At 39.2% G+C, this 10,048-nt stretch overlaps 1 long non-coding RNA gene across 1 annotated transcript; it reads right to left on the reverse strand.

Moving 5' to 3' along the window:
- Positions 1–6,937: 6,937 nt before the first annotated feature.
- Positions 6,938–7,955, reverse strand: LOC131006226 (uncharacterized). Its single transcript, XR_009095439.1, has 2 exons — positions 7,291–7,955; positions 6,938–7,187 (listed from the first exon to the last, which is right to left on the reverse strand). It is a non-coding gene; the product is annotated as an uncharacterized LOC131006226 (long non-coding RNA).
- Positions 7,956–10,048: the final 2,093 nt, after the last annotated feature.

Raw genomic sequence — 10,048 nt, forward strand, 5'->3', positions numbered from 1 at the left:
TGGCTGTCTTCCTCTGGATCCTCTTCCGGATCTTCCTCTGGGTCCTCATCTGTTTCTCCGCCAGATGGGTGCGACTCACCCCCTCCTTCACCTGCTGCCTGGCCAATGATGGCTGAGCGAATCATCTTCAAGGTGACTCGAAGAGTTGGGCGGTCGTCCATGGCCGGGGCTTTTCCCCTATTGAGGAAATCAATGGTATCGGCTAAGACTCTGTCAACATCGGCCATAGCGGCTGCTATCTCTGCCTTGCTCAACTGCCTCGATGACAATGGTGGCTCACAGACTAATGGCACTGAACCCGTGCCAGGTGGAAAATCTCTGTAGGCTTGAGGCCTAGAGGGGCCTGCCTCAGCGTCGTGCCTCCTGGGTTGCCTTAAGATAGGGGCTGCTGGTGGAGTCGGCTCCGGAAGTGGGTCCAGTAGTTCGTCGGGCGAAGGTACTCCGACTCGAGCAAGGTCTCCCGGACGTATATACGGCCCTCGAGGAGCATTTCCCCAACGAGTGAATTGTGCCTGGATCTCAGCAGTAAATCCAGAGAAGTCATAATGCAAGTCATAGGACCTGCCAGAACGAGTGATGTAGTGAGCGGAAATCATCCTCGCCCATCCCTGCCATTCTGATGGCAGCAAATCCATTAGCCGCTCCATTCCGTCATAGTCCGATATCCCATGGTCTCTTGCAGCGACCCAGTGTCGATGGAAGTCGGCCAAGAATTGGCCTAAGTCATCACCGTGGCATCGGCGATAAGTAAAATATGAGTTCCTGATAGCATCCGGACTAGCATCTCGACGCAACGGCCGTCGTCTGGTAAAGCGCATCCTTGCCATCTATACATGAAGGTCGCATAATCAAACTCACGAATATCAAAATAGGTGGCAAAAACAGTAGGGTTCAAACATATCTACAACAGTAAGGTAATAATTCTACTTGAGGTCTCGAAATTCAAACCACGGTATTATAATCATAATAGCCTAACACTAGACTCGAATATAATTCGTGAAGTCTTAAATATGCTGCAACTAGTACTAACTAGGTTTTTGAAAAGAGATAACTCCGCTATGTTGCAGTTTCCAAACTATGTAGGGTATTCTTATTACTATGAAAAGTGTTCCCACTATACTCTGATTAAGGCGATAGTTGATTCGGTATCCGCCTCGCGTGAATAATCCGAACGAAGATCTATGCCCGTGTCACTATCTCGTGTGTGACACTTTTCTTTACTCCCCATTGTATTTTGTTTGTTGATTTCTCGTCTGGTTCACTAACTTTGTAACTTACTCATCGCCTCAATTTACAGAGAAAAGCAAAAATGTTCTTGCTAAATTCCTTCTATTGTTGTGTTCATAACAGTGATCATGCATCCTTAGCGCATCTAAGTTCATTGAGTAACATCTCCATAAAAAGGCATAAGTAAAATCAACATTTGCATCAAGGCGAAATATAAACTTCAACATTCAAAACTTTCTGTTGCATTCCTTTCTGTTGAGCATAGCGATGTGATGAAGTGCTGAGCTTTTGCCGACTGACTCTTTCATACTAGTGATCATACTAGAAAAATTTATTAACTCTAGGGTTCAGAGCAAATGAACTGCTCTGATACCACTCTGTCACGACCGGTCCTAATTAAGGATAATTAAGCCGGGAAACCGTGACTAATGGAGGGATATTAGAAGCGGGGTAGAAAGGGGATAATTAAACAAAGAAGAATCACATTTCATCATTTAACAAAAGGAATATTTATAATATAACAGAAGTTTAGTCGTATAGACTCAAATAACTAATAAGTTCAGATATCTCTGACTTAGCCAAATAAACATAAAACTTCTGAGTACGCAGCGGAATATGATTCTGATTACATGTATGAAGACATGTAACCCTAGAGTTCATTAATACATAATAAGACAAAAGAATCCCGCTCGTCACTTCATCACCATCGGCAGCTGCTCAACCTGCACATTTAGAAATATATGCAGGGCTTTGAGTACAAAAGTACTCAGTGGGCACGTATGCCTAAGTAAAAAAAAATACATGCTTCAAAACTGTAAATTGTCATGCCATCATAAACAGTACAGCAAGGGAGTTTTTCGCTAAAAGGCCCAAGCTTACTAAATTCATTTGTGATTCTTAAAGTTCGACTGCAGTCTAAGTTCTCTTGTAATCTATCATATCTGGAACTTTGTGCCGGAGAGGTGGCCACCTCTCACGGTCACCTGACCGGCCAACCCGCTAGATGACTCACGGCCACTGGTGTACAATAGCCCTGGCAGGATAGCTATCAACTGCTCAAGACCCGAATTCGATTACATGATAAAAGCCACATCAGATAGATATCATACTGAATTTAAACATTTTCTGGCAAGACAATATTTGAAATAACTTCAATTAATTTAGTCATGAAATAACTTGCTTGAACGTAACATTTAAACTTATTTGATATATATGAAAGTAATGCCCACCTGTTAGAAACTTTTTGTGGTACAGTAGCTCCTTGACTGATTATTAATCTCGTGCTTGACCTTTATTACGAGAATATAAATAAGATATTGCTCGATTAAAATCCTCAAATAATGAGAATACAGAATTAATTATGCATGATCTTTATGCATGATTTATTACTCCGAGATGATATTAGAGAATTACTACTATTAATCCTCGCTATCAGATCAAATAAATACCAACTAGGTTTCATCTTGCGTGGTTGAGTAATTAACTAAAATAATCTGTTCGCCTCAGGTGTTCTAACCCACTAATTAAATAAATCCATCCTTCGTGGTCGTTACTAAGATATAACTAATTCGGCTTATTCGCTGAATAACCTCATAAAATCTCTCGGGCTTAATAAATAGGAATAGAAATAATATAATAAGTTCAAATAATTAAAAGGCTCAACATAAGACAGCCTAATAATTAATCAAACAAATATGGGCTTGATTTTAAATAATTCGTGGCATTCCAATAATTAAATTGAAAAATTTAGTTGGAGTAATTCATGGACTCAAGTAATTAAATAATTTTAGGGCCCAGTTGAATAAAGAGACAATTAGTTGGGTTTAATTAAATAATTCATCGGCTCAATTAATTAAATAAATCTTGGCCCAATAAATAAATAATTTGATTAGCTGGGCTCAATTAAATAAATCAAACGAGGCCCAACGAAGATAATATAACAGCCCCAATAAAATAGATGGGCTTTAATTTAAATAAATTTACTCCAATGAAATAATGTAATAGATGCCCATCTGAGTAAAATAAATAAGGCCCAACTGAAATAATATAGCAAAGGCCCAATGAATTAAACTAAAGCCCAATTTGAATTAATAACAAAGGTCCGATGAATTAAACTAAAGCCCAATTTGAATTAATAACAAAGGTCCGATGAATTAAACTAAAGCCCAATTTGAATAGAATGCAGTTGGGCTTTTATTAGTAAACTCGGCCCAAAGAGAAATAATAAAGGCCCATATGAAAATAAATACAACAAGGCCCAAAGATAAATAAATAATGAAGCCCAAAGAAAATAAAATAAAGGCCCAAATTTTCGGCCAAACTCATGCCCACTGAAAATTAAAACAAAATCGGCCCACTGAAACGAAGCCCAAATAAAGAGTCCAACATAATTAAATCGGCCCAATCTTACAATTAAAAGAGAAAGGCCCAATTACAATAAAATAAAACAAAAGCCCAATCTTTTGCCCAACAACAAAAATAACAAAATAAAAGCCCAACACCCCTTTTCTCCCCCCCAAGTCTCTCGGTTCTCTTTCTCTCTCTCAACCGATATCTCCCTCTCAATCTCATCTCTCTCTCTCTCTCTCAACATAACAGGCGACTCACTTTCTTCAATGAGGGCTCGTCTCTGCTGCTCCGAAATCCGGCAAAGCAAACTCGCCCGCCGCTGTGCCCAATTTCCGCCGAGGCCATCGTTGTTTCTCCTGCCGGCAGCCTCTGCGCGCGCGTGATCTCGCGCCACAGCAGCGCGCTCAGCTACTGGAACGACGAGATCTCCGCCTTCGCCGTCACTGAGAAACCGGCAAGCACCGCCGCCGCGGCTCTCTCTCCGCTCACCACCAGATTCGCCTCTCTTTTCTCCCTCGAAGCTCCTCCCTCACAAATTCAGATCTCCCTGCGTCTGGACGTCCGCCGCCTCCACAGCTCCGTCGTTGCTGCTATCTCCGGAGTCGCGGCCTGGAGTTGCTGCTGCTCGTTCGGTGGTCAGCGGCTCGTTGGAGGAGCGCCGCCGCCGGCCGCTGCTGTTGGTGGTCAGCCTTCTCCTTATCTCTCCCTCTCGATCCGGCCTCAGCCGAAGCGGGTGCCGCCGCCGCTGCCGTCCGTGGAAGACCGGCGAGCGCCTCCTCTTCCTTCCAAGGTCGATCTCTCATCTGATCTCTCTCAATTCAAAACCGGCCGCTCGGTCTCTCTCCTCTCACCGAGATTCTGTTCGGCCATCGACTGCTCCGGCCGGCGTCGTGGCTATTCTGATGCAGGCGAGACGACGAGAGTTCGCCGCCTTCTCCCTCCGTTCCGGCAGTTGGGGCTCGGCAGTTGCTTGGGCAGTCGGCCCATTTTTCCCAAAGCTAAGTAACTCATCTCCATTCGAATAAAAGTCCTAGTTTTTGTGGTCGTGAGTTCTCGTAAATGCTATTCTGGAGTGCAGTGAAAGTGAAGCATATAATTCCTTCTTTGCTAAGAAGTTAAGAAATCCCATTGTTTTTATAAAGTATAGTGAAGTATGCCTACAATTCGTTCCATCTCCTTAAGCACTTCATAGATGATCGATTATGCTATGATATGATGACAGTATATGTGGCTTGAATGAGTTGAGAAAATGAACTGAAACAGTAGTATATACCTAGAAAATGATTAGAGGTTTGTTGTTGTTGCTGAGTTAAATAAGCTGATTGGATCTTGTTGAAGTTTGGCAAAATTTGAACTGCTCGGTAGTATTTGTTGTTGTTTAATGAATACAGGTAAAATCATGGAAGAAGATGGAGAGTTTAAGCCAAAGCTTACCTTGAAGTTGGCAGGACACTGGATGAGGATTTCTCCTCCTCCAAAAGCTTCCAAGTGCAGAATGAGGAGGATAGTGAATTGGAGGCTGATTAGCATTGATTTACGTTGCATAATTGAGTGTAGTGGTGGGAAAAATGATGAGTGATGGGGGAAAGTGGTTGGGAAAGAGTGAATGGTCGGGGTGAAAAATGAGTGGTGGGGAAAAGTGGTGGTCAAAGATTGATGGAAAGAAAAAGAAAAAAAAATAGAGAAGAATTAATGATGTATTTTCTATGTCTCGGTGATTCCGTAACTGAAATAAAATACTGGCTTCGATTCTGCTTGATACTGTATTTACATAAATCTCGATTTCGACATGTGATATCTCGCTAAAATCGATAAGTTATAAAATGAATCAAAATTAAATCCGTAGATTTAATTCGTTCGTTGTTCTAATATATAAATTAAATCCGCAGATTTAATTAACTCACGAGTCTGAAATAATCCACAACTTGAGTAAGAATAAAATCTAATTCCATCTCGCTTAAATAAATAACGTGACTTTGCTAAGTCAGTTATAACTCTGAAATAATATCATTGACTGCTTTAACAATATAAATTCAGGATCATAAGCTGAATTCATATCAGAATAATATCCGTTTTCATTCACTGATGAACAAAAATACACACTCATTACTGGATTTAAAATATATAAAAAAGCGGGTCACTACACTACAAATGTAATTAAATTTATTTTTATTTAAAAAAATAAATTAAATAAATCAAAATTTTCTCCATTTAACTAGTTGGTAGCTCGTCATGACGCGGCATTCATAAAATCATTATTATAAGTGAAATAAGAGCTCCCACTAAACTGCAACGGTCTTTCTAGAGGCTTATTTAAAGCCACTTGCACCTATCTCACACCTGCAAGTTTTTTGAAAACACAGCGTGTTAATGGGGTTAGTTGCTAATCAGACAAAACCCTACATTAAATAACGTAGGAGACTAAAAATCAATGTACAATAACGATTAAATTAATAAAAAAGAGTATATATTTTGCAAAAATTTCGTTGCATTAATTTCTTTCTCATCAAAGATCAACAAATTGCCTACAAGTCTACATGCTTTATTTGAGATGGAACTTTTTTGTAATGACCCGACTTTTAATTGAGGATTTAAAATCTTCTAATTACTGATTTAAGGATTGATTATGGTAATTAGGGTTCAGCATCCATTAATAAAATACGAACTTATATGAATTTGATGATTTATATACATGATGATTTATTTTATTTTATCTTCAGTGGACGATGCACTCAAAATATATTTTGAGTCCATTAATTTATTAATGATGATTTAACATTTAAGTGTTAAATATGAATTTTTATTAATTACTAAAGTTGATCCATGTGGTTAGTTAAATTATTAAATTGACAAGCCCAAATGGATTTTTATACTTCAAATAAGAATTTGTCTTGTATGTGTTAATGTATTTAATTGAGTTTGGAACCATATGATTAATGTATTAATCCATTAGATATTTTAATGATTAAATTCGAATAATTCCTAAGCATGCTGAAGAATTATTTTAGTCATAGCGCATGCTGAAGAATTTATTTCAGTCATACGCATGCTGAAGAATTTATTTCAGTCGTACGCATGCTGAAGAATTATTTTAGTCATAGCGCATGCTGAAGAATTTATTTCAGTCATACGCATGCTGAAATAGAATTTTACTTCTATTAAACCAACCCCACGCCTTCACCATCTTCACCATTTCTCACCTATGCAGCCCCAATTTCGCACAGCCACTGAAGAGACAACAATTTACACTATCAATTAAGGTGTTCTTCCTAAACTAAGCTCCTGTATTTCGTTCAAGTTTTGCTGAGAAACACCAAAGCAAACAATTACTTATATCTCAGCACCACCACACCATCATACGTTCATCAACAAAGGATTACAAATGCTTTGATATATGTAGAAAATGAGTAACAAATTCACAAATTTACAGTTACAAGATAGGTTACATATGAACTGAAATTTACAGTATTTGAAATTGTGATAAATCCTATATGCTATGTGTGACTGTTTTGAGGCTTGAACCCCTGCTGTGTGTATGAGTCGAGGTCAGGGGACGGCAGCCGTGGTGGCTGCCGATGGTCGACGGAAGGCGGCGGAGCCGTGGTTTCGTTCTGCCACAGGGGAAAAGGAGAGAGAGGGATTTCAGTTTTTAATTTAAAAAAAAAAGGGGAAAAGATGAGGGAAGAAAAAGGAGAATAGGGAGATGGGGTATACCTGGTTGTCGGGGTCGACGGCTCCTGGCCGTGAGCCACCGGCGAGGACGACGGAGGCAGCAGCGGCGGCGCACCGTTTTGACGGCGGCGTGCGTCCTGTTCCGGCAGATCGAGGAAAGAGAGGGAGAGGGTCAGGGCGTGTAGAGAGATAAATAGAAGAGAAGGAAATGGAGATGGCGAGATGAGCGACGACGCCGTGGTCTTCAGGCCGCGGCGGATCTGCCGCGAGAACGAGGGAGCAGGCGGCGGCCGGCGACGGCGGCGCACCGCTTTGACAGCGGCGTGCGTCTGCCGCCTTGTTCCGTCATTCTTGAGAGAGAAAGATGAACGATAGCGGCCGATAGAGGCGAGAGAGATAGAGGAGAAGAGAGGGGGAATGAGTTCAGGGAGAGAGGAGAGGGGCCGACGCCGGCCTCCGTCCGGCGAGCATCCCGGCGAGGCGCGGCGGAGAGGGCAGAGGCGAGAGAGAGAATTGAGGCGCAGCTTAGTGTGTGTGTTTGAATGTGAAATAGTGTGTGTGGAGATAGGTTAAAGGATGAAGGATGGGCTTTGGGCCATAGTTAATTGTTGGGCTTGTTGTTGGGCCAAGACTTGGGCCATTTTATTAATTGTTGTTGGGCCGATTTTATTAAGTATTTGGGTCCTTCTTTAATTAATTGATGAGCTTAGATTTAAATATTTGGGCTTCTTTAATTTAATTGTTTGGGCCTTATTCAAAGAAAAACATGATAGACTTAATTTATCTAATTAATTTGGGTTTATATCTATTTAAATTATTTGAGCTCTTAATTATTAATTTAAATTGAGCTTGATTAATTTAATTATATATTGACCTTTAAATTAATTATTTAAATGGAGTTCTTTATTTCAAGTATTTATAAATGGATTATAAAATAAAATAATTTGAGTTAAACTCTCATTTAAATTAATTCTTTTCAAATGACTTATTAATATGGATTATTTGAAAATGATTAAATGATTTTAAATATAAGAAAGCATGATCTATGATGATATAATTTGTCTATGTGATATCCTATGATTTATTTTTAAATGACGGAATATTTAACTTGATGGCGTGAGTAGAACGAGTTATGATTGATGCGCATGATGATGTTCAAATAAACGGTTTCGAACCTAAATGTTAGTTATGTGATAGATGTTTTGAGTTTAAGGTTTTGAACGAGACAAGATTAATATGGATGTTAGAACCCTAAAATCATTAAAAAGGAGATAGTTTAGTTTAGAGACCTATCTTCCTTTCTTACACGACTTTCTTCTCGAACTTATCGACTCTTCGTCAATAAAGGTCCAGACGGGAAGTGAAAGCTAAAGAAGGAGGTAACTCTACGCCCCTAGTGGGAACGGAATGAGGTAGGCATTACTTTTACTATACGTATATAGAGATCCCCTGCGTGTCGTAGGCCTCTTATACGAATGAATGCATGAGATGATTTAACTGTTAATTTCAGTTTTATATATCAATCAAATGAGTTTAATGTTACATTTGAGCAAGTTATTTCGTTACAAAATATTTGAGTTAAAGTTATTTCAAGTATTGTCTTGCCATAAAATGTTTAAATTTTAGTATGATATCTATCTGCTTTGGCTTTGCCAATGATGCAATCGAATTCGAGTCCTGAGCAGTTGATAGCTATCCTGTCAGGGCTAGTGTACACCAGTGACCGTGAGTCATCTAGCGGGTTGGCCGGTCAAGTGACCGTGAGAGGTGGCCACCTCTCCGGCACACAATTCCAGATATGATAGATTACAAGAGAACTTAGACTGATCAGTCGAACTTTAAGAATCACAAATGAATTTAGTAAGCTTGGGCCTTTTTAGCGAAAAAACTCCCTTGCTGTACTGTTTATGATGGCATGACAATTTACAGTTTTGAAGCATGTATTTTTATACCTAGGCATACGTGCCCACTGAGTGCTTTTGTACTCAGCCCTGCATATGTTTTCTAAATGTGCAGGTTGAGCTGATGTGATGATGGTGCTGCAATGAGCGGAGTCTCCAGGGTTGTTAATAAATAGTTAACCTGTCTAGAATATGTCTTCATACATATGTCTAGCTACTTTCCGCTGCAAGATGTTGTTGATGTTATAGTATGTTATGTCATACTTTGAGTCTTAAGAGAATGGTTTCATATGATGTATAACTTGATTAATGATATTAATTAAGTTTTATGTTGTCTTTCATAGACTGTTCAAAAGAGTATTAATGAGTAAATACGATGATTTTTCTTAAGTTAAGTAAGATTTACGGTTTCAAAAGATGCCCCTTTCTTTCCCCGCTTCTAAATCCCCTTCCCGAGTCATAACCCCGGTTAAGCCATCCTTAGGGATTGCGGGCTGTGACATTTTTAGTCCACGATTAGTTCTTAAGTACAAAATGAGACACCAATTATGAACTAAATTATTACTCACTCTGTTCCTAAAAATTATATGGACCAAAAGAGATGACACGAGTTTTAAGAAGAAATTGGTAGTTTTGTTTAAGTTGCAACCATTTAGTTTTAAGTACAAAATGAGACACCAATTATGAACTAAATTATGATACATATATTAATATTGTTCACGAATTAATGATTTAGTCTTCCATGTCAACCATTTAGTCTTTCCTTCTCTAAAAAAAATAGTCTTCCTTTCACCACATCCACAAGCATATCAATGGCAATTTCTTCTATTCCCAGTTTTTTGTGTCTTTCTTTATATTTATGATTACTAGCTACAAAAATTCGTTACGTAGATTGGCCT

The sequence above is a fragment of the Salvia miltiorrhiza genome, chromosome 1 (assembly GCF_028751815.1).
Source record: "Salvia miltiorrhiza cultivar Shanhuang (shh) chromosome 1, IMPLAD_Smil_shh, whole genome shotgun sequence".
Taxonomy (NCBI): domain Eukaryota; kingdom Viridiplantae; phylum Streptophyta; class Magnoliopsida; order Lamiales; family Lamiaceae; genus Salvia; species Salvia miltiorrhiza.